The 24,653-nt window shown below is 43.1% G+C and overlaps 1 protein-coding gene across 33 annotated transcripts in view; it reads left to right on the plus strand.

Moving 5' to 3' along the window:
• Window positions 1–24,653, plus strand: part of LUZP1 (leucine zipper protein 1) — a 117,621-nt gene that overhangs the window by 12,900 nt on the left and 80,068 nt on the right. For 3 of the 33 annotated variants that reach the window (XM_070260770.1, XM_023635536.2, XM_070260758.1), the window contains exon 1: window positions 5,242–5,509. The exons of 26 other annotated variants lie outside the window; for them this stretch is intronic. The gene's annotated coding sequence lies outside the window, so the exon portion shown is untranslated. Of the gene's footprint in view, window positions 1–5,241; window positions 5,510–24,653 lie in introns of those variants that run through there. 4 more of the 33 variants (XM_070260768.1, XM_070260751.1, XM_070260766.1 and 1 more) reach the window with 4 other exon arrangements.

Consider the following 24,653-nt stretch of genomic DNA (forward strand, 5'->3'; position numbering starts at 1 on the left):
AAAGATGGAACATTTTAAAAGAGATAAGCAAAAGGGCATCCTCTCAGATGAAAGGAATAATTTAGCCTTATGAAAAATTTACTTTAGTGTTCTTTGGTGAATCTGTATCTATATCTCTATCTATATGTATATCTGTAGTATGGTGGTGACTGCTCCAGGAGGTCTGTTGTTATGCTACTGACTTCCGTCAAACTGACAGGTTATAGTTACCGAGGTTGAAGGGGGTCTGAGGGCTTCGCAGAGGCAGTTAGACTAGAGGTTTACAGTAACGTGGATGGATGGGATTTGAATATGCAGAAAGGAAGGAGATGATTTTCCAGGCCGGGGCAAAGCAAGAGCAAAGAGACTGAGATTGGAGTAAACTTATGTTATTGATTGGACCTGGGAATACTCAGCTGATCCAATAATAGAGTTTCGATTAGGGACGAGGAGGAGATAAGGTTAGTGAGGTAATGCTCAGTTAGATTGTGAACAGTCTTGAACGTTACACTGAGGAATTTGGACTTGATCTTGCCAACACTGGGAAGCATTGAAGGTTTGTAAGTAGGGCAGTAGCTTGATAAACTTGGAATTGCAGGCTGATGAATCAGGAGCTATTATGTGGGTTATTGGAAAGGAGGCCAGTGAAGGACTTTTGCAGAAATTCAGGTGTGAACTCTATCGGGACTTGAATTTGGGGAGTTAAAAAAAAAAAAAGAATATATTCGAGAGAAGTTTTGAAGAAGGAAGAGATAGGGCTCAATGATGTGGAGCAAGAAAGAAAGTAACGATCACTCTAAGATTGGGAGATTAGTAAAATTGAGGAGCATTTGTGATATCAGTTAACTTGAAGTTGGGAAAGGGGGCAAGACATTGCCTTTTGCTTCCAGTTCTCTGCTGACTACTTCACTCTGCATCCATGTGCTTCTGCAGCTCCATTTATTTGAGATATGGTGAGAATCTCTAAAATTGCCCTGAGATTGAACTGGAAGGTAAAAAGTTTGCCTTATTTTGGAAGTACTACTCATTTGGGGAAAAAAAGTACATTTCAAACCACTAGACAGTGTGTAAGTTCTTAGTTATGGAAATTGTACCCTAATAAATAACATCATCATTAGTTGGATCATCAAGTACAGAGGAATTTTTGGAATTTATTTGTTACTTTAGGATTTTTTGGTTAACAGAATTTGTTCTCTGTATATTAACAGCAGTGTAGTGATAGACTGGTTCACCTTGGATGGTTTAATTTATAATGATGTTAGTTAAAATGTTTGTCTTCCTGTCATTACTGCATGTTATAGTAGAATATATTAGCTACCATTTCTTTAGCATCTGCTGTGGGTACCTGCTGTGTATTAATTCTTTAACCTTTACAACGACCTCATGAAATAGGTACTGTTATTCCTATGTTACAGATGAGGAAACTGAAGCTCAGAGGGGTTTAAGAAATGTCCCTGGGGGACTAGCAGAGTTAGAATTCTAGATCACTGATACAAAGCCTGTGTTCTTTCTGTCTTTCTGTCCTTGGATTACACGTCATAAAAATAGGAATAAAGAATGAATTAGTTGAGATATTTGATTAGGCAATAATTCAGATCAGTGAAGCGCTACCCAAATATTAACTGGTGTTGTCTATCCTTTTCCATCCTGTCTGCACGTGCAAGGTGTGGGGGCTTAAAAGACCAAGTTTGCTCTGCGGCCCCAGTTCTAGTCAGTGATGTTCTCTTTGCTTTTGGATAATGTCTCTCGTATCCTTTTCTAGAGCTCTCAGCAAATCCTTCTTAAAAACAAAGGTCCGATTCAGAAAACAAACAAACAAACTGTTGATACAGTTCAGTAAATTGCTGGTCTTGGCAAAGGAAACGAAAGGAAGTTTCAGGGTCCAGCTTCTGGGAAAGTGGGTGTGAAGATCACTCCACTTGAAAATGTGGAGAGTGCTGGAGACGCGCTGTCGGTGGTACCAGCTCTTTGTTGGTGTGTCCTTCTCTCTGCGTTCCCCCGTCATCCGCAGCCATTAAATTCGTGAGCTTACTCTTCTTCCTGTTTGCCGTTGATTACTTCACAGTTCTATCTACTGCTGTGGCCTCAATATTATAAAGCTCAGCCCCACCCCTCTCCACCCCTTTCCTGATGCTCCTCTACCAGCTGCTTCTCCTGAGTCTCGTAGAACCTGTGCGCATATGTGAGCCAAGTCCTAAGTTCTTATTCTTTTCTTCCAAACATTTCCTCCATCTCCTAACCCATAACTGAAAACAAGACTTTTTCTCTAATGAATGCTATTATTTCTGTTTTCACTGGTCAAATACCTCACAGCTCCTTGGGTAGCAGAGAGCAATCGGTGTATTTCTAGTCCTTCACTGCTGCTTTCAGACTTGTTTTGCCATTTTTACATGGCTTCTAATTTTTTAAGGTCCCTACCATCTGCTTTCTCCATTTTCATTGCGTTTGTCTGGTGACTTTCAGGATCCACATGGATAACTTTTCTTCTGCCTCCCGTTGCCCAGTAGCCACTTGTCTGGTGCCTCACTCTTACCAATTATCATCTTTCTCTCTTGCATCTTTAGCTTCGCTCTTTATTGAGTCCTTCCTTTCAGATTATGAATGCACTGAAGTCTTTTCTAACCTAAAACCAATAAATAGAATCCCCCTCCTTTCTGTGTCTTAGAGTTATTGCCATCTCTTTTTTCCTTTTACTCTCAAACATTAAAAAAAAAAAAAAAGCGTTCTGTATGCAGCCTTTCTTTTACACTCACTCATACTTGAGCACCTTTCCTGTCTTGTTTTGCTCCATACCTTACTGTCAGTGCCCTTTCAAAAGACCCAAAGTCCACGTATTTAGGCGTTTTCATTGCTTTTGTCTTTCTTAATCTCTCTGCAGTCTTTAAACTATTGATTATCTCCTCCTCGAACGGCTCTTCTTTGACTAGGAGTTAGAATATGTATTTGGCCCCATCCAGCCTGGTAAGGCCGCTTTGCCTGGAGCTTGGCTGGTTGTTGGGCTCCAGCGTTTGTCGTGTGGCCTGTGCTGACTGGCAGAGAAGGGGTGGAGCCGATTGGCACTGTGCATCTTATAGTGCTCTGTGCCCTGTGGACTTTTGAGTAAATAATTGATTTGACTTGCCAGTCTTCCTGTTTTCTCTCTTCTTCTCTCCCTGATCCTGCTGTGGCTTGTGTGTGAAATAGATTGCCCACTTCTGGTCTGGACTCTGGTTCAATACTGTGTGTATGAAAGCAGCCATGTCTGTTTCAGAGCAGACTTTTGGAAAGAGGGGCATGAATTGAGTTCTTCGGTAAACTCCTGTGAGATTTGAAATGCTCCAAAAAATTTGGCAAAGTTTAATGAAATGATCAGTTAGCGGCCTTAATGAGCAAGTTTTCATGTCTTCTCTCTTATGTTAGTATGATTTTCGTGGAAAGCTATTTCTGAAAAAACAAATCAAATTCCGTCACAGCAAAAATAATTCCACTGAGAATCTCAGGTGTAATAGAATTTCCAAGCCCCACTTATTTTCAGGAGTATTTGCTATCACACCACTGCACTGCGACAGCTCCCTGGAGTTTGTTATTAGAATTTTGACCTGAATTTGCCAAGACAATTTGAGAAAGTTGCAGAGATAGCTAGGAACAAGTAGCATGAGCCAGTGTGGGTTAGGCTAATAAAAAGTTAGTAGAGCACATTTTTGAGATGACATGATTTTTTGAGAAGGAAATGGTACTGAGGAATGCCACTTGTGTTGTGTTGTTTTGTTTTGCTGCGTTAAGTAATCACTGAAGCCTTGCATCCTGACATTTTTTTGCTCCTTAGAGATTTGAGTCATTCTCTGTCCTCAGATGTTTATCACCTTCCCTGACAGGAAATGGAATTATTCAGCCTAGAGAAATGATGGAGAACTTTGAACTGTCTGGAGTTTCTGGTTCAGTCTTTGTTGTTATCTAGCTGTATAAACTTGAGCAAGTCACTGTCTTCTTTGGGCTTCAGCTTTGTCAGATGAGAAGGTGGAATAAATAATTTCTAGAAGATACTAGCATTTTAATTGGAGGTGTTTTGATAAAAAGCCATTCACAGTGACTCTCAAAATCAGCCTACCAGTTAATCAGAAATGTGACAATTTGTATAAGAGAGAAGTGTTTGCAGTATATCATTTGACATGTAAGAAATACAATGTAGCATAAACTTGGAAGGGTATAATAGATGCTCACATTAGCAACAATGTTACATGGATTATAAATTTGTTAGAAAATACTCCCAAAGTGTGGGGATGCTGAAATGGGAAATCCAGTACATATGTCCATTTCAAGATTATGTGACAGCTTTGAGGCAAAATTCTTTTAGGTGTTTGTTTACATGAGAAATAGGTAAAATGACAAAGTGAAATAATAATGTTAACAATAGCAGCTAATGACATTTGCTCAGCACTTATTCTGTGCCAGCCAGGGTTCTTGATGGAAGAGAGTTTAGAATGCATTTAGTGCTTAAACAGTTCTCCGTGGTAGGTATTAGCCTCGTTTGACATATGAGGATACTAAGACACAGTTAAGTAACTTGCCCATACTGCCAGTAAGTGACGTATTGTGTGACTAGGGCTGGACATATTCCAGAGCCTCTGTTCCACATACATGTGTCTGCTACATGTTAATCTCAGAATGCATACACATGATGGTATATGATGGTGGGAACAAAGCAGAATTCAAACATTTGTTGGACGTTTTCCTGGGTTGTTATGCTTGCTTCCTTTAAGCCGTGTGCTGTAATTTTCACTGCACTTTACATTAGTAATATACACTCAGATTTATTGAGTGATATGGCCTGGGTTTGAATTCCAGCCTTACTGTGTCATATTTCTGTGAACTTGGGAAAGGAACTCTCCCTGTTTGTGCCTCAGTGTACTCCTCTGAAAAACGGGGTTAGTAGTAGCTGCCTCTTAGCGTTGTTTTTAGAAATAAGCGAGTTCGTGCAAAGGCCTTAGAATGGCATGAAGTAAACATACAATAAATGTTAGCTATTATTACATTGTGCTTTTAACTTTTCCAAGTGCATTAGATAACCTTTCCTTCAAACAACATGAGAGAGCTGGGGTCCAGAGCCTAGTGTGTTTAGTTCCGTTTTACAGATGAGAAATCCATGAAGGAACTTGTCTAAGGACACCAGAAGAAAATTAAATGGAATAAAATTTAAAAGATTTTTTAACCCAGTCTGAGACAGAAAAAGAAAATGGTTTGGGATGAGTGTCATAGCAGTCGTCTCTCTTGTGTAAGTAGGACAAACCTGTGGTGTCTGGATAGAGGGAAGGTCATTCTCAGCCACTCGTTTCTTCTGGTCCTTGATTCTCTTCCTGCTGTCAGGGGGGAGGTGGGGAGGATGTTGCTGCGTCATTCCTGTGTCCTAGTCTAGTCGTCCAGCAAGCTGAGAAACGGTATCTGAAGGGTATCAGATTCGCTGGGGATTGAGAAAACAGCTTACCTCTTCTATGTGGGAAAAAGGTAGAATGAGAGGGAGCCGGGAGCCGTCAGTCCGAGCCGTTGCTGTCATGTGAGTCATTTCACGGATTTAACTCTTGACTGCTTCCCCTGAATCCCACTCTTTTGTCCGCTGTCAGTTTCCTGCAGTTGTTTAGGGTCTAAGTGCCTCTAGCTTTTTTTTTTTTTTTTGCAGTCATACGCAGCTGGTATCTCTCAGCTCTGAGCGCCTGATTTACTGCAGTGCGGGCTGCATGATCTCCGCATTGCTGTAGCCAGACCATGATAGCCTTGCCCTCTCCATCTCTGGTGAAAAGATTTCTTTGCATCTCTCCCTCAGGCTGGTCTGCTACAGCCTTGGGGGCTCTCCCCTACCCCTTGGAAAAACCTGGAAAGAGTTTTTGAGACATTATCTTGTGTTGGGGTTTCTCTTGGCCAGGATTTCTCCACTGTAGCCTCCCCTTAGGTCTCATGCATAGAAACGGTGTCTTCAGCAAATATGCATTGTGCCTGTCCATGCAGGAGACTGCTCCTGCTGGTCGCTGGAGATGCAGGGTGTGAAAATGAAAGCATTGACTTAGACTGAGTAATGATTGCAGGTGGATGATGCGATATGTCTAGAGGAAGAGAGCTTTTATTTTTTGAGGCAGATCAGCCCTGAGCTAACATCTGCTGCCAATCCTCCTCTGTTTTTGCTGAGGAAGACTGGCCCTGAGCTAACATCCATGCCCATCTTTCTCTACTTTCTTTTTTTTTTTTTGAGGAAGATTAGCCCTGAGCTAACTACTGCCAGTCGTCCTCTTTTTTGCTGAGGAAGCCTGGCCCTGAGCTAACATCTGTGCCCATCTTCCTCTACTTTATACATGGGACGCCTACCGCAACATGGCATGCCAAGCGGTGCCTTGTCCGCACTGGGGGTCCGAACCGGCGAATCCTGGGCCGCCGAAAAGTGGAACGTGCAAACTTAACCGCTGCGCCACTGGGTCGGCCCTCTCTACTTTTTGATATGTGGGATGCCTGCCACAGCATGGCTTGATGAGCGGTGCATAGGTCCGTGCCCAGGATCCGAACTGGCGAACCCCGGGCCACTGAAGCAGAACGTGCGAACTTAACTGCTGCGCCGCTGGGCCGGCCCCCACTTATCACATTGTGTTATCGTTATTTGCTCACCTTTGTCTATTTATAATAACTGAGTATCATAAGAACAGAGTATTTATCTTTGTATTCCCACTTTATAGCACATGCCTTGCCCAGTAAATAGTGAGTTGAGGCCTTGGAGCATTCACCCTGTGTTGATATTTTTCTTTGTCCAGTCTGGGAGGGCACGAGTGGAAGTGCACTTTGTTGTCTGTGTTTTAAAACAAAACAAAACAGACAAAATACATCTTGATATAATTCACATACTATAAAATTCGCCATGTTAGGTGTACACTTCAGTGGTCTTGTTAGTATATTCACAGGGGTGTGCAACCAATCGTCACTAATTTCAGAACATTCATCACCCCAGAAAAACCCCCACACCCATTAAAGGTCACTCCATTCTCTCCTACCTTCAGCCCTTGACCACCATAATAGGCCTTCTGCCTCTATGGATTGGCCTGTTCCGGGCATTTCATGTGAATGGAATCATACAGTCTGTAGATTTTTGTGTCTGGCTTCTTTCACTTAGCACAGTGTTTTCAAGGCTCATCCATGTGGTAGCAGGTGTCAATACTTCACTCACTTTTAGGGCTGAATAATATCCCATTGTATGAATATACCACATTTTGTTTATATATTCATCAGTTGATAGACATTTGGGTTGTTTCCACTTTTTGGCTATTATGAATTAAGATTGCTGTACAAATTTCATGTGGACCTAAGCTTTCGTTTCTATTGGGTATACACCTAGAGTGTAATTGCTGGGTCATATAGTAACTCCGTGTTTTACTTTCTGAGGAATTATCAGACTTTTTTCACAGCATCTATACCATCTTGCATTCCACCAGCAGTGTTGGAGGGCACCAGTTTCTCTGCATCCTCACGTTACTTGTTATTGTCCTTCTTGATTGGAGCCATACCTCACACACAGTGGGTGTGAAGTGGTGTCGCACTGTGGTTTTGATCTGCATTTCCCTAATGACTAATGATGTTGGAACATCTTTTCATGTGCTTATTGGCTGTTTGTATATCTTTGGAGAAATGCCTATGCAAATCCTTTGCCTGTTTTTTATTTTTTGTTTTTTTGGTAAGGATGATTGGCCCTGAGCTAACATCTGTTGCGAATCTTCCTCTTTTTTTCCTTCCCCAAAGCCCCCCAGTACATAGTTGTATATCTAGTTGTAGGTCCTTCTAGTTCTTCGATGTGGGATGCTGCTTCAGCATGGCTTGATGAGCGGTGCTAGGTCTGCAGCCAGGATCCTAACCCGTAACCCCAGGCCACTGAAGCAAGGTGCGTGAACTTAACCACTCGGCCATGGGTCTGGCCCCACCTTTGCCTGTTTTTTAATTGGTTATTTGTCTTTTCATTGTTGAGTTATAAGAATTCGCTGTATGTTTTAGATCCTAGACTCTTCTCAGAGAAATGATTTGTGAATATTTTCTCTGTGAGTTTTTGGGTCTCTTTGCCTGGAATTCGTTCCCACCTTATATATATATGATATAGTAGAACCAGGGTCCTGAAAGAGCGTGTGTTGACTGAGTGATGGCATATACTGAAAGCCCTGGACTTATGCCGTTGCAGAAGCCTTGGGTTACAAGCAAAGTAGTGAGCATTTGACCTGGAAACTGGGGTTTTCGAGTTTTAGTCCTAGCACTGCTGTAGCTGGGGTGTGACCTTGAACATATCATGTGATTTTTCACGGTCTCAGTTTTCTCATCTGTAAAGTGAACAGTGTGGACCAGATAGTCTTAAGGTCATAACACTAAAGTTAGTTGAGTTGATAAGGTCCTTGAGGGCACATGCTTAAAGAATTTAGAGCTAGAAGAAACCTTTAAAGATCTGTTAATCCAGTGTCCTCTATTACAGATGATGAATTAGAGGCACGAAGCAGCTAGGTCTGTTGATTTCACATTGCGTTTGCTGGGTATCTACTGTGTCCCTGGCTGGGCTGTGTAACTAGTTAGTGGCAGAATTGAGAACTGAGGTCTCCTGGACTCGCAATTCACTACTGTTTCCAGTATGCTACTTTGCCGTGGATTACTAAATTAGAATCTGGTTAAGGAATAGTATCAGGAATTTAACAGTGTTTCAACTAAGGATTACAATAATTTGCCTCCAAATTCTGATCCCCAATTAATTTGTGGCATCAAGTAAAACTGATCTATATTTGTGACATAATTTAGGTATTAATTGATGCATAGTTTTCTTTTTTTCTTTCTTTTTTTTGGTGAGGAAGATTGGCCCTGAGCTAACGTCTGTTGCCAATCTCCCACTTTTTGCTTAAGAAAGATTGTTGCTGAGCTAACATCTGTGCCAGCCTTCCTCTGTTTTATATGTGGGATGCTATCACAGCATGGCTTGATGAGTGGTGTGTAGATCCATGTCTGGGATCTGAACCAGTGAACCCTGGGCTGCTGAAGCAGAGTATGCAAACTTAACCACTATGCTATCGGGCTTGCCCCCATAGTTTTCATTTTTAATCATCTTCCCTTCCTTCAAGGACCTGTTTTCACCCTTAGAGAGTTATATGTGGCTCTTGGTTACAAATGATTTATTATAACAATTCAAATTCAGTACCATTCGTGTTACTCTGTCCCAAACCATGTTCTCTCTGTTCCCTTTGACTCCTGATGAAAGTGATTTATATTGGCACTGTGCCTGTTCCTAACCACTTGTTCCCATGAATGTGGCTTTTCCAAATCTTCAGCGGGATATGCAACGACATTGGAATCACAAATATAACTCTTGAAAATCTCAAAAGTCTCTACCTAACCCCACCCTGTAAATAGGAACTAGTGTAGCTGATGAAATGATTTGAATTGGAGTGTAGCATATTCCCAAGGAGTCCACAGTTCTTTTTTTTTTAAGGAAGATTCACCCTGAGCCAACAGGCTCATTTTGCTGAGGAAGACTGGCCCTGAGCTAACATCCGTGCCCATCTTCCTCTACTTTATATGTGGGACACCTGCCACAGCATGGCTTGATAAGTGGTGCATAGGTCTGTGCCTGGGATCCGAACTGGTGAACCCCGGGCTGCCGAAGCGGAACGTGCGAACTTAACTGCTATGCCAGACCTGAACTAAAGTGAGGCTATTTCTAATCTCTATTTATCCTACTTAGTATGATTAGTCGTATATTTAACTGTAGAAATATTAATATATCTGCCTACGGGGTGCTACTCTATTCCCTTTCCAAAATTAAAAAAAATTCCGAATTCCAAAATACATTTAGTCCAAAACAAGGCACTGGGGATCTGTATTTTGTTGGTGATCCTTCCCTGTTACATGGATTCCTCTTGAAAAAAACCCCAGGCAGCTGAGTTTTTGTCTTGGGCCGTCATTGGTTAATAAAGCCTGGACAGCTAATTTCCACTGCTGTCCTTCGATTTCCAAAAGAACGTTGCTGTGCCATGCATTCATCAATGTGGGGGAAGGCGTTTTCTCTTGCTCTTTAAAATAGTTGAGAATGTTTTATGGTTTATTTTTTCCCCCTTCCATTATCCTTTTGAAAATTTCTAAACTTTCTAAACAGGAATGAATAGTACAAAGAACACTCATATACGTTTTACCCACATCAGTAGTTCTCAGAGTTAGTCACAGATCCTTGGGAGTCCCCAAGACCCTTCGTGGGGATCTGCAAGGTCAAAACTGTTGTTATAGTGACACTAAGACGTCATTTGCCTTTTTCACTGTGGTTGGTGACGTTTGTGCTGATGGTCACCGATCGGTCAGGGGTGGATAAAGCTGCTGGTGCCTCAGGCACGAATCGAGGCAGCAGGATCAAACTGTATTAGTGACACTTTTGTTTGTGGCACACTTGCAGTGAAACAAAAATGCCAGTTTCACTTAAGAATGTCCTTGATAAAGCAGTAAAAATTATTAATTTTATTAAATCTTGATCCTTGAGTATGCATCCTTTTTTTTTAAAAAAAATTTTTTCCCCTATTTCTCCCCACAGCTACCTGGTACATAGTTGTGTATTTTTAGTTGTGGGTCCTTCCAGTTGTGGTGTGTGGGACGCTGCCTCAGCATGGCTTGATTAGCAGTGCCATGTCTGCGCCCAGGATTCGAACCAGCAAAACCTTGAGCCGCTGAAGCAGAGCACATGAACTCAACCACTCGGCCACGGGGCCGGCCTCATCCTTTTAATATTCTGTGTGATGAAACGGGAAGTTCTTATGGAGCACTTGTGCCTATCAAGGGACAGTGGTTATTTGAGGAAAAACCCTAGTGTGATGGTTTGAGCTGCAAGCTAAACTAACCTCTTTTTTCATGAAACATCATTTTTACTCGAAAGAATGATTGACAGACATATTGGTTTTTTAGACTTGGTATTTATCAGACATTTTCTTGAAAATGAATGAAATGAAGCTTGTCATTTCAAGGAAAACAATTGATAGTATCTATTGCTAGTGATGAAATTTGAACTTTCCTGCAAAAATTAGAATTTTGCACAACTTTTATCTGCCACTGTGCTCTTGGCAGCTTCCCAATACTTAAAAAGACTTTTTTAAAAAAAATGAGATTGGTGGTGATATTAACAAAAGTGATTCTTTTGGTATTGCACAATGAAATCTGTCAACATTTAGAAGATCTGTTTATGTGTCAACTTAGTGAACCAGTATTTTCCGGTGTTCAGTGCATGATTTTATAAAATCGTGCTTGAGTAAAAGATCCAAAGTGCAAGTTAGACCAGTGCGTTTGAAGGTAACAGTATGAAAAGTTCATGCACGTGGCTTCAGACTCCTCACTGCATCTAACCTGTAAGAAACCAGCGCCTGACAACTTCTGGTGTAGTATCAAAGTGGGATATCTCTAGCCATCTTAGAAAGCTATTAAAATACTTCTTTTTCAAGTACAGATTGTGTGAAGTTGGATTTTCTTTATATACTTCAAACAAAATGCCATGTTATAATGCTTGAATGCAGAAGCAGATCAGAATACAACCAGCAGCGTTAAAGAGATTTGCAAAAATTGTAAAACGAATGTCACTCTTCTCGTTAGAGTTTTTGTTTTTGGAAAATTTTTTTTTCATAAAAATATTTTATGTTAACATAATGAGCTTATCATTTTAAAATCAATACATGTTTAAAAATTTTCTCAGTGTTAATTTCTTAGACGGCAAATAATAGATAGGTATAGCTCACAGAGACAAAAGCCCTTTGGGGTCTTCGGTATTTTTAAGAATGTAAAGGACTCCTGAGATCAAAAAGTTTGAGAACCAGTGACCAGATTCATAGTTGCTAATATTTTGTCACATTTGCTTTATCTATTATCTAACTTTTTTTCTGAAACCTTTGAGAGCAAGTTGCAAACATCATGGCCTATAACCCCAATTATGTCAGCGTTCAACACTGATATGACAACGGGCATGCCATATTCCAATAAAACTGTAGTTTGAGCACCCCTCATCTGGAACAGCCCCACTCTATTTTTGGTGTATGTGTCTTCAATGACACTTTTGGGGAGTCCAGGCCGGTTAAAATGACCCATAAATTGGATTTGTCTGATTGTTTTCTCATGCTTAGATGCAGCATAGATGGTTTTGGTAAGAGATATTACATGGATCATGCCATGCGCCTCCCCTGGCATCATATTGGGAGGCACATAGTGTTAGTGTGTCCCATTACTATTGACGGTAAATTTGATCTTTCATTGTGAAGGCACCTACTGCCCTTTGTAAGTAATCTATGGGGTGACTTTGAGACAATGTGAATGTCCTCTTCTCCTACCGAATGGCTTTAGCAGCCACCGGGGATCCCTGCCTGAATCAGTTGTTACATTGGTGGTTGTGAGTATCGTTCTTAACATCTGCTTAAGAAACAAGAGCAATAAAAACCAAATTGTATTTTTACAATACCTGTGAGCTTACAAAGCCCTGTTCGAATATATTGTCACTGAGATGCTGTGGCTTAGTTTCCCATCATAGACCGTCTTCCCGGGAGGATGAGGCTGACAGATTGGGCCTGCATGTGTTGTGCTGAACAGCTGCCTTCTGGAAGCAGGGCTCCAAAATATGGTTTCTCCTCTTCTGAGCCCACAGCTGTATGAGAAGGGGCCTGGCCTGGGCTGGGCTGGAAGTTGCCGTGGGTAGTTTTTCCTGTTCCTTAGCTCTTTTGTTGATATTTCTTGTGTTTTAGTGGTTCAATTTCTGATCCTGTAGTACTCTCTGGATCAATTTTGGTCTAATCATATGTTAAAGCTTATATTGAAAACCAACCAAGCAGTTACAGCTTAGAAAAATGCACATATTAATCCTTTTGATACCTTTTGCTTGTACTCGTAATTGTTAACTGCTATATTATACTTGTGTAGCTATAAATGTCTGTATATATGTATCAGTTTTTTTCGTAACCATTTGGTAAGCTGCCCATGTATAACCCCCTAGAAGAAGGACGCCCTACTGAGTAACTACCATACCATCAGCACACCTAAAAAGGTGGTTTCTAATATGTAATATTATACATTAGATCTAATATATATATTATGTAATATCTAATGTATAATGATATCAGTCCATATTCAGATATCTCCAAATTTCTCAAGAATGTCTTTTATAGTTGTTTTTGAGAAATATTCTCTTGAGGAACAATACCAGACGAGAGGTTGATGTATAATTGAACAGTGAAGTGCTCTGTGTGGTCTCTGACATAAAAATGACTAAGTTTGTATGTACCCTGCAAGTAGCTGCAATGAGTGGCATTTCATTGGCCAATAAAATGAGGTCACCAGACTGGGAGGGGTGTCAGGGCTTTAGCTTCTGATCAAATGTTGGACTTTTCAGGATCTCAGTGATGAACACGATAAGTTGAAAAAGAAACTAGAATGGCACCTAGCCTCATGCCTGCCTCGTGGAAGGAGCTTAATGAGTATTTGTTGACTTAATTAAAAATGTAAGTGGAAGGCTGTGCCAGAAAAGACTATATGTCTGTCTTTATTAATTGAGGATTTATTGAGTGACTCCAGTGTCTTTAGTCTCTTAGGCGCTGTGGGAGATGAAGTGGAAAACAGTGTCCATGTTCTTGAGAACTGCGGTTTAAGCTGAGAGGAAACACACTCCTTTTGGTTACTGGTTATTGACCGTCCTCTGCATGCCAGCTAGTGTTCTAGGCTCTGGGATACAGTGCTGAACAAGACTGGCAGAATTCTTGCCGCGATGGAGCGTACAGGAGTGGGGAGAGAGAAGCAGGAAACACGTCCGCAGAATAACCTCAGGTTGAGACGGGAGAATAAGACAGTTCGATACAGTCGGGAGTCACGAGAGGAGAGTGCAGCAGTAGCTCGATTGTCAGGGAAGGCTTTTCTGAGGAAGTGACATTTGAACTGTGACTTGAATTACGAGGAGACGGCAGCCATACGACGATCTGGGGGGAGGCAGGCAGAGGGAGCTACAGTACGAAGATGCTCAAGTGGTGATGAGCTGGCCTCTGTGGGGACCCAAGGAGGCCAGCGCATGTGGAGCAGAGAGCGCGGGGTCAGGGAGAGTGGCAGAAGAGTATGACAGGAGATGCCGGGGAGAGGCAGGCAACGACCAGAGTGTGTAGGGTTTTTATTATTTGAAGTGGTAGGAAACCATTGAGGGATGCACATTGTCCTCTGAAAATAACTGAGGGATTCTGGTTACGGAGAAGGGTTTGGGTTAAACTATGACAGTGGTGTATCTTGAGGATACTCCCCTCTCTTTTCCTTTTTTCCTTAAACAGATCTTTATGGAATAACTGTAATATTCATAACATTGTACTGGTGGGAATACAAACAAACGACAGGTCTGCACCTCCAGGGGTTTGCGCTATAGCTGGGCTAGTGCGGTCTAAAGCCAGAAAATGCCTGTGAGTGTGCCGTGGAACAGAGCAGTCCAGGTCTTGTCGTGGTGCTTGCTCATATGCTGAGTGGCAGGTAGGTGCTCAGAAAGGGAGGAGTTAAGTGCGGTGGGTGTGAAGAAGAGATGGCATTGAATTGTTTCGTGAATAGATTTGATGAGGTGGAGGTCATTCCAGGCAGGGGAAGGAAGTGTCTGGGCAAAGGTATAACACGAAGGAATTTGTCCCCAGGAAATGAGTAGATCAGAGTCCAGGTGAGGAAAAAGCGAACGGCCAGCAGACCAGGGCCTCGAGTGACAGACTAAGGAATTTAGACTTCAATCTGTAGTTGTAGTGGGCACTCCTCATAAATCTTATTTGTGAGTTAAATCTTGTATTCTGAATCTGTTTATTCAACTAGTATTTATTTGTTATCTCCTGTATGCACTTGTATTCTTTGGAATTTTAATGTCCCTGATCACTTGCAGATGTAAAATCCAGTTGTGATTCTGGCACATGGTTTTTATATAGATGCAGAAACAGATGCAGAAAATGAATGAACTCGGAAAAAAAATTCTTTGAAGGGATCTTATTTCCTTAGGAAAGTTTAATGGGATGCGATTTGTTTCGCTAGTAGGAGCAGAGTTGTCGGAGGGTTTTGTTGTTGAGAGAGAATGGGGCACGTGTTGAAGCTGTGAGAGGGCCGTGATGATGTAAAAATGTGTTGCAAGATTCCGAATCTCACTGCCGTTTTGATAATCTGGGTTTTGATGGGGCAGCGGCCATTTATGTTTGAGGGCTGAAAGTAAGAGAACGGTGAGCCTAGTGAGATGTTTTAACCTTGACTGCTATTTAGGACACAGCCGCATACACATACACACGATCACACTAGCTCCTTTAATGACGAACTAAGTCTCTCCCAGCCAGACCCCACTGGGCCATAAAAACATTTTATCATCGCTTACCAATCTCCGCGGTGTCGTTGATAAGTGCACTTGATGGCATTAATCAGGACCGATGCTATAGTCTTTCCTTTAAGATTATTGCGAGCCTTTTCTATACTCTGCTTATTTTCTGTAGCTTCTGGAGGACTAAGCCCATATATAGGCTTCTGTGATAGTGTTTATTGGCTGTCCCTAGGACTCATAGCTTTTATAGCTGGAAGAAATCATCTGGACACTTTATCACCCCATTTTATAGATCTGACAACTGCTCTTCCGAATGGATAAGCCTTGGCATGAAAGGAGGGGATTATTATATGGATGCAGAGGTGCCCAATCCCCCCTTTCTCCATCCATTGTGGTGAGGTCATTGTTGATCCTTCTCAAAACGGTATATTGATGTTCCAGTTCTCTGCCGTCGAGAGACGCAACAGTGTACTTGGGGACATGGGACTTAGACTTCAAGAGATCAATAATGGGGGAGCCACATCCTCTCTTTCTTAAGGATAAACTAGTTGGAGTTTAAGATGTTCACCTCTTCTAAGCTCCAGCCACCGTAGAGCTTTGAATAATGCTGGCCATTTAGGCTAAGCATCTTCTATCAGGCTTGTATTCTGTCGTCAAGGTTCAAATCACTCTAACAATTCTCTTTGTATAACACTTTACGGTTTATGAAGTATTTTACAGGCATTATCATGTTCGGACTTCAGGGCACCGTTGTTAGGTGGAGAGGCAAGTACGTTTATCACTTTTATAGCTTACACAGCTGAAGCTTGAACTCAGCTTTTACTTCATGTCCACCTTTTACTGCACTAAATACCACTGCCTTTATGACGTCACTTCCTTTATGTCCAAATTTCCATAGTAAGGAATTATGATAGGCTCCACTTTGGAATAAATCTAGTACTTTTTTTTAACTGAAAAAACTATATTTTCCATTACTTTTTTTTTTTTTTTAATTTTTTGGTGAGGAAGATGGTCCCTGAGCTAACATCTATGCCAGTCTTCCTCTACTTTGTATATGGGATGCTGCCACAGCATGGCTGATGAGTGGTGTGTAGGTTTGCCCGTGCTGGGGATGTGAACCTGTGAACCCTGGGCCGCCAAAGCAAAGTCCGAGAACTTAACCACTATGCCACCAGGCCGGCCCCTCCGTTACTTTTTATTATGCAAAGGGAGTTGAATAAACTTGACTTTTCGTTTTTAAAACTAAAGGTCAAACTGAATAATTTGATCCTAGACAGATTCTTGAGATTGAATTAAAATATTCCATTTAACTCTCATGGATGCAGCAAACATTTGTCGAACGTCTTCTACGTGCCAGGCTTAGCGCAGGGGGTGGGAGATGGGGGCAGCCTTGGGAGTTAAAGTGTTAGATGAAGAAAGCAAGGATTTAACGTCTAGTGGACCTGAATTCAGATCCCAGCCTGCTACTTATTTATTAGTTGCAAGTCACTTAACTTCTTGGAGCTTCAGTTTCCTAATCTATAAAATGGGGACAATGATACGTATCTTGCAGGATTATTTTGAAGTTAGGGTGATATATAGAAAGTGCTTAGTATAGTATGTGCTTTATAAGACATTACTGCCCATAAGCGAACGACTAGGCAAATGTGTGTGGTGCGAGGCAGCTGAGTCTTGACAGCCAGTGTTTGGCTGACCTTGTGCAGAGTGGAGCGAAGGGAATTTTGGCTGCCAGCATACTATGTTCTGCTTTTGTTGAAACTTGCAGCGCTCACACTGGTGTTTGCCAACACTGCATTTGACTTCTCACGTAGCAGAAGCCAAGTCATTCCTATGGAGCGTAAGTCATTTTGGAAACGTCTGTAGGCTGGACCTTTAAAGCCCTGTTGCAGTTCAGTTGGGGGAAAGAACATCTCACGTTACCAGAGTAGCGAAAGTGCGGTGGCGGGCTGCCCCTGGGCTGGCGCCTAGATTCAGTTTCCTGAATGAAGTAGCCGTCAGAAGGAAGAAGGATTGCCACCCAGGGTGCCAGTGCGGTGACAGTGGGTGTGGCAGGTAAACTGAATCGGTGAAAGACCAAGAACTGATTTTGTCTCCTGAAATGGTGCTTTATTCGTTGATGAATATTTATCCAGCACCCACTCTCCCGCTGGGTGCTGTTGTGTGGGGTCAGAACACGGCGGTGCTGGTGGGGAAGCCTGCTTTTTTGTGGAGCTGGTGTTCTAGTGAGGGAGGGTGTAACTAATTGTAAATTATAAGCAGTCTCCGGTAATGCTCAGTACACGAAGAGAAGTGAAACAGCAGAAGCAAGTGGCGGGTTAGAGAAGGGGTGCTCCCTTGCGGGAGGGGAGGATCCCACTTTGCCTAGGATGATAGGGACGACCTCTCTTAGAGGAGCAGAGCCCAGAATGAAGCCGGTGAGTGACCTGTAAGAAAAGGAGCCCAGCAGTGTGTTTCACCGCCCTTTAGAAGGGTCTGTGGTCTGAGGAGTGGAGGCAGCGCTCACGTCAGAAGTTGCTTTAGGAGGTGGAAGGCGGGGTCACCTTGTTAAGAGACTGAAGTCAGCCCGTATTACTTCTCAGAAACGTCTGCTGCAGGAGGAGCGGGCCGGCACTGTTCCGGCTCAGCCTGCCTGCATCTTTGGAGGTAGATGCTGTCGGTTACGCTGCTCCAGAAAATGTATGTTTAGGTGTCCAGGAAACCTCATGGTTTTGTTCCCCTCACAGTATTTTTAAAAGTATAGTCTTTGGACCAACTGTATCAGAATACAAATGCAACTCTGTGGGCCCCACAACAGATCCAATTAATCCGCATTTTTGAGGATGGTCCCTGGAAATCTGCAGTTGTAATGAGCAATTCCGTATCCAGACTGAGGTTTGGAAACGGCCGTTTGTAGTCTTGTTGATAGAAGTCATCTTTATTCCAGGCTTGGTGGGCAGGCAGGCAGGGACCTGCTTATTTAAGATTCCTTTTCTTTTCATAATTTACACTGGAGCTTGCATTTCCTCTTGCATTGACTTAGTTCTTGGCTTTAATCTCTGGTACACTGTAACCTCCATATTAAGATGTGTCAATGAGACAGCAGAAATGAAACTCTTCTCCTCTTTGCATATATTATTTTGCGTTTTCTCCATCAGCCACGTCCCTGGGAAGGAGGAGCCAATGAAAGGAGAATGGTGAATTGGCTGTATTGACTGGTGTGCTTTAGAAGAAAGCTTGCTTCCACTCAATAGTTTTTTTGATTTCCGTTAGTTGAAAATTCTAGTTATTTACTTGTGATTAGAGTTTTTAATTTTTTTATAGGTCTTTAAATCTCTAACAAGCAAAACACTAAGTAAAAGAGAAAGCAGAGACTGAGAAGACTGAGAAAGTATTTAATGTATTTAGTAGCAGAGGCTCAGTAAATATTCAGTTTGATTTCCAGGGGAATGGAAACAATCAGCAATGGGAAATCTCAACCGTCTGTGGATGGTCAAACCAGATCCTTAAAGGCGCCACAGTCAGCATTCTAGTGGGCGTGCTGTAAGAACGTGTGCACTGTGGCCCCCACGTTTGATTTTAGTGCTAGCACTGAGGTTCATTGTCAGGTTGTGGGAAGACGGGTAACTGGAAAGCCTGTCTGCCAGGACCCATTTCCAGGCTGGTGGCCAAGCTTAAGTCTTTGGTACCTTGCCTTTTGGGTACTGCTGTGGCTACTGTCTTCCTTTAGCCAGGGACCTCCTGGAAAGAGGTTGAGCCTGTTAGAACTTGAAAGGGCCTTTGAATGAATGAAAGTCTATACTTTTCATTTTACTGTTAAAGAAACCAAGATTTCAGGGGCTGGCCCTGTGGCCTAGTGGTTAAGTTGAGTGTGCTCCACTTCTGTGGCCTGGGTTCAGTTCCCGGGCACAGACCTACACCACACATCAGTGGTCAGGCTGTGGCGGTGACCCACATACAAAAAACAAACAAACTGGCTTATCTATAAAAGCCACACTCTCAGAAGCATTCCTCTTGAAAAAAAATTCAGTCTCAGACCCCCGAGGTGCCCAGTGGTGAAGTTCCAATACAGCATCTATGCTGTGCGTCAGGGCAGACTGCAAGCTGTGGTCCCTCCAGGATTCACAACACCAAAGAAAACCAGAGCTGGGGCCGGCAGGGTGGCCTAGCGGTTAAGAGGGAGATTGGCAACAGATGCTACCTCAGGGACAATCTTCCTCACCAAAAAAAGAAAAGCAAAAAAGAAATCAAGATTCAGAGAAGTGACATTTTCTCCAAGGCCTAGGTACTAGATACTAGAATATGAAGATTGGTAATGTGGTTTTCTTCAATGGGGTCATCCAACTGAGTCATCTTTTTAAAATGTGTTCCCTTCCCCCCAAAGGATGTTATCTTTCTGTTTAAGGCATCTTGCGGTCATTCCATCCTGGTAGTTGGTTGTTTTTGACTTTGCCTGTCCAGTGATTGGGAGGCCTCATTAGGGTATTGGTGACACTTTCTATCTTGCTTCTTTGTAAAAATATGTCATATTTAAGAGAAAAGCTCTTGAAATTAAGGCATATGGAGAAGCAGAAACCGGCCCTGAGTCATGCCACAAAGCAGCCCTGGAGGAGGAGAGTTCACAAAGAGTTGGTCTCTTTGCTTGGTACCGTATATTGACTTTCTTTTCCCTCCCTTTCCTTAGCCATTTCACTCCCATAAACTCAGTCTCTTGAAGAGGTATGGTGCAGCATAAGAGGCCCGAGTTGGAAGTCTGGAACCCAGGTCTTAGGTCCAACTTTGCTCCAAACCTCCATTTCCTCTCTTTGGGCCTTATTTCTCCAATCTTTAAAATGAAAGGTTGGACTGGATAATTGGTGCCCCAGGATCTTTCCAGCTCTGATATTCTCTTTTATTGGTGAGGAAGATTGTCCCCAAGCTAACACCTGTGCCAGTCTTCCTCTATTTTGTACGTGGGATGCCGCCACACCGTGGCTTGATGAATGGTGTGTAGGTCTGTGCCCGGGATCTGAACCCGGGAACCCTCTGCCGCCAAAGTGGAGCACGTGAACTTAACCGCTCCGCCACCCTGCCGGCCCCAGCTCTGGTTTTCTTTGGTGTTGTGAATCCTGGAGGGACCACAGCTTGCAGTCTGCCCTGACGCACAGCATAGATGCTGTGTTGGAACTTCACCACTGGGCACCTCGGGGGTCTCAGACTGAATTTTTTTTCAAGAGGAATGTTTCTGAGAGTGTGGCTTTTATAGATAAGCCAGTTTGTTTGTTTTTTGGTTTTTTTTCTTTTAAAGAGATAGTAAAAGGTTAAAAATCAGAGTGAGAGAAGACTTGCGAGTTGGATCTCTGGGAAGTATGTGAATGTGTCCTGAGTATCTGTCTAGAATAGCAGACGCCGTGTCAGGTCTCATGGGGCGGCGCAGAATGTGGCGTTCTCCAGACGCTGTTGCAGAGGACAAGGGACTCTAAAGAAGTTCAAAGTCCATAGTTAGTTTCCACCTTTGAAAAAGGAAGGTTGGCTTCTTCCCCCGGGGCCTAAGAGGAGGGAGAGCTGCTGAGGGCAGGATTTCTAGCTTCCTCGGCACTCCCACCTCCCAGTGGGATGAGCTGAGCCCCTCTCTCAGCTCTGTATGACTGGAAAATCTGCAACTGAAGCCTGGCTTGTTTGGCTTAAAATATGGGGGTTTGTATCCCTGAAAATGTCACTTCAACCCCAGGACGGCCTAGTGATTCCCACAGGGTACTCAGAGCTCTTTGGATCCGAGTCTGTCCCCAGAGCGGGCTTGATGGCCGTGTTGTAAGGCGATAAAGCCCGCTGCAGTGTGGCTCACACTGGAAACCACTCACCCTTAGGCTTTATTCTTCTGAGTGGGTGGGGTTCCTTCCATTCCTGCCTGAATGAAAAGCATTTAGTTGACTTCCTGATCGTGCCCTGTCTTGTCCTTTTTTTTCTTGCTTTTCATTACTTTTTGCTCAGCCCCTCTTCCAGTTGTGGCTGTACCCAAGGCAGGAGCCACGAAGGTCTGTACTGTCTGTAACTGGGAGGGAACTTAGCAGCACCAGGTTAGGAAGGGGTTTAGGTCTGCTGCGTGTTCACAGGATTAGGGAGAGGAATGGGGAAGCTGGGCAGGCGGGGAGTCTTGGATCCGATAAAGCACTCTGGACGGGATGAAGGATTTGAGGAAATGGACGTTTGGGTTGCTGACAGGGCAGAAGTACTTGAGGAATGCTCCCAACTTGATAAATAGGTTATTTTTAGTTTGCAGAAAAAGAGTAGTTTCATCAGCTTGTTGGAATCTTGCAGTGGTGTTTGTAACCTAAACTAATCAGCTTAGGCTGTGCCAGAAAAGTGTCAGGTGGCATGCTCATTTCCTCCTAACTTTCAGTGCGGCCTGGCTTAACTCCTGCCGTCCTGTGGCCGGGGTTCAGGGCCCTGGAGGGGCAGTAGCTGGGGGAAGAATCCTGAGCTGCCTGTGAGGCCCTTGTCCTAATGCCGGCCCTCGGGCTGTAGACCTCTGCTGTAGAGGCAGTGCACTGCTCACGTCCAGAGTGCTCCCCTGCGGGACCCCCAGCATGATTTTGGGTGGAACTACCCAAAGTTCCAACAGGATTCAATGATTTGCTGTTTTTCCAATAAACCTGGCATTCTCTACCCATCCCTCTTGGTTCTTCGTTATTTCTCTGTCTTAAGTGATTTTTAGTGGATTTTAAGCTCCCAGTTATTCATTCAGCACACTTTTATGAAGTGCCCACTCAGACGTGTGCCTGGCCTCCTTGTAGGTACTAAGTGTCCTTTGATCTTTGTTTCTTAGAGACTCTAGATTCTATATGCTATTCTGTTGAAGAATATCAACTTCATTACGTAAAATATTTTAATTTTGGGAAAGACAGCTTGTATAAATTGCTAGATCAGAAAAACATGTTAAGTGGTCCCGTTTGGGTTCGGGTACCATATGGTCATTTACAGGAGATGGACCTTGCTAACTGGAAGCTGTGACCTTTGCCCTTGAAGAGTTTACAGTGGTGTGGGGAAAACAATAGACTACAAATTGTTGAAGAAAATATCGAAGCAAGTGCAGAGTAAGTCAGCTGTGCGTAACTAATGCTCTGCGTGCTGCGGGGCCCTCGGTCGGTAGGGTTACGGCGCCCTGCTGCAGCAAGTTTTGCTCTTCTTTAGCTTTATGCACAAAGATGTGTGCCAGCGGTTTGAGTGTGGCTGTTTGTAGTCTTGGGGTTTTCCTCCCCGGGCTGGCCTTGTCAGTGCTGTGGACTCGATTCTGCGCCTGGTGACTGCGTGTCCAGCAGGGCAGAACCCTGCCCGGGCTTTTTGCGCCATCCTCTCACCTTCTGGCGCTGCATCAGACAATGCTCCACTGCTATGTATAGGCTGGCCTTATTTTTTGCTTAAAACATAAAAATAATCTGTATAGCTGATTCTCATGAGGACTAGGAAACTCGAGGCAGTCAGCTGAGTGAAGCAGAGCCGCTGGGGGACTGAGCCGGCTCGCTGGGGCCGTTCCTGTTTCTCCTTCTTCGGGGCGCTGAAGAGAGAGGCTCCTCGTGAAAGCCCTCCTTTAGTTGCTCTCGGCTTTCCTTAGGTCAGCAAATTATTTAAAATAGAAACCTCAGTTTCCGCACGTGTGAAATGGGTCCGATAATGCCTCCTCATCTAGTTGCTGTGAGGATTAATTGAGAGTACGAGAGAGAAAGCACTTTGAACCAGGAAATAACCTGAGAGCACTAGACATTATTATTAGGAGATGTATCATTTCGGGGGGAGGAGGACACATGGACTTTGGAGGCCACTGGCAGGACATCTCTAGGGAGCCTTTCTGATGATTCTGGGCTTCCTAGAATCTGGACTTCCTTTAGTTGGTGGTTATAAGGAAAATAATATTATTTGATGTTATTTGAAGGGGGTATACATATGGGAGATGAGTTATCGTTTCTTGTAAGTCTATATAAATACACCTATACTTATGGGAACGTAAACATGGGCACTCCTCATGAGTTTCAGCCGTTGAGCCATTGGACATTTACTGAACTGTTATTATGTGCCAAGTGCTATGCATGTGCTTGGATTCAGAGATGAGATGCATAATCCTGGTCTTTTAAGAGCTCAGGGTTTGATGGGGGGAGATAAACAAGTAGATAATTATGCTACAGAATAAGTGCTATGCCAGAGGTAAACCTAGGGTCTTTCAAAAGGGCCTGTTCTCACTTGCTTCCTCTCAGCTTATCCTCCAGACTCTGTTTAAAAGTTGTAAGAGATCTTAGTGAGGCCTGGAGAAAAGAAGCAGTTTGCCTAAGGTCTTACCCATAGCTGGTCAGCAGTAAAGCTGGAACTGAAATCTGAGTTGTCATGCTCGCCGTCTCTTTCACGTGTGCTCTTACCTCCACCAGCACTGACCTGGACTTTTCCTGCCTTGCCCTGGATCCTTACTCTTTTCAAAGAGGTGCTCTCCCTGCTCCACCATCTTTTCCAGCTTCCGTTCTTATTGCCTTGTCACAGTTAGTGTTGCAGTGAAGTAGGAAGACCTGGGAGCCTGCGGTTTGAGCTTGTTGAGGGAGAAGAATGGTTCTTAGCATTGGCTGCACGTTAGAATTGCTTACAGAGCTTTTATAGAATACTAATAGCTGAGATTCTGATTTTTACTCCCATGTTTATTTGTTTGTTATTGAGTTATATCTGCAGTAAACTACCCCAATTTTTAAGTAAAATACCCGGTGAATGTTTGTATATGTGTACAGTTGTGTACAGATTACTCACAGCAAGATACGCATCAGATCAAGATACAGAACTCCAGAGGGCTCCCTCATGCTTCTTCCTCGTCAGTACTGGCTGCCCAAGTAACCACTTCTTCTGACTTCTCTCTCCACTGATGGGTTTTGTCTATTCTTGAGTTTCATACAAATGGAATCACACACTGTGCACCATTTTGGGTCTGGCTTTTTTTTGCTCAACATCATATCTGGATATTCATCCATGTTGCCTACAGCGGTATGTAGTATTTCATTGTTTGGATGCACCACAATTATTTGTTGATTCTACTGTTGATGGACCTTTGGGGTCTCACCAGTTTTAGCCATATGACAAAGCTGCCATGCACCTTCTTATTAATCTTGTCTGTTTTGGGGGGCGTGTGCACTCGTTTCTCTTGGGTGTGTACCTAGGAGTAAGATTGCCGGGCCGTGTGTCTCGCTTTGGTAGACATTGCTAAACAGTTGTGTGGTTGTGCTAGATGTTAGCATTAAAAATTGTTTTTATTAAAAATTTCAAACATTCACAAAAGTAAGGAGTCTAATATAGCGAACCTACATATGTCTAGATTCAGTAATTTTCAAGATTTTGCTACGTTTGCTTCATTCCTTTTTTTTTGTTTGTTGAAGAATCTTAAAGC

Source organism: Equus caballus, chromosome 2, assembly GCF_041296265.1.
Source record: "Equus caballus isolate H_3958 breed thoroughbred chromosome 2, TB-T2T, whole genome shotgun sequence".
Classification (NCBI taxonomy): Eukaryota; Metazoa; Chordata; class Mammalia; order Perissodactyla; family Equidae; genus Equus; species Equus caballus.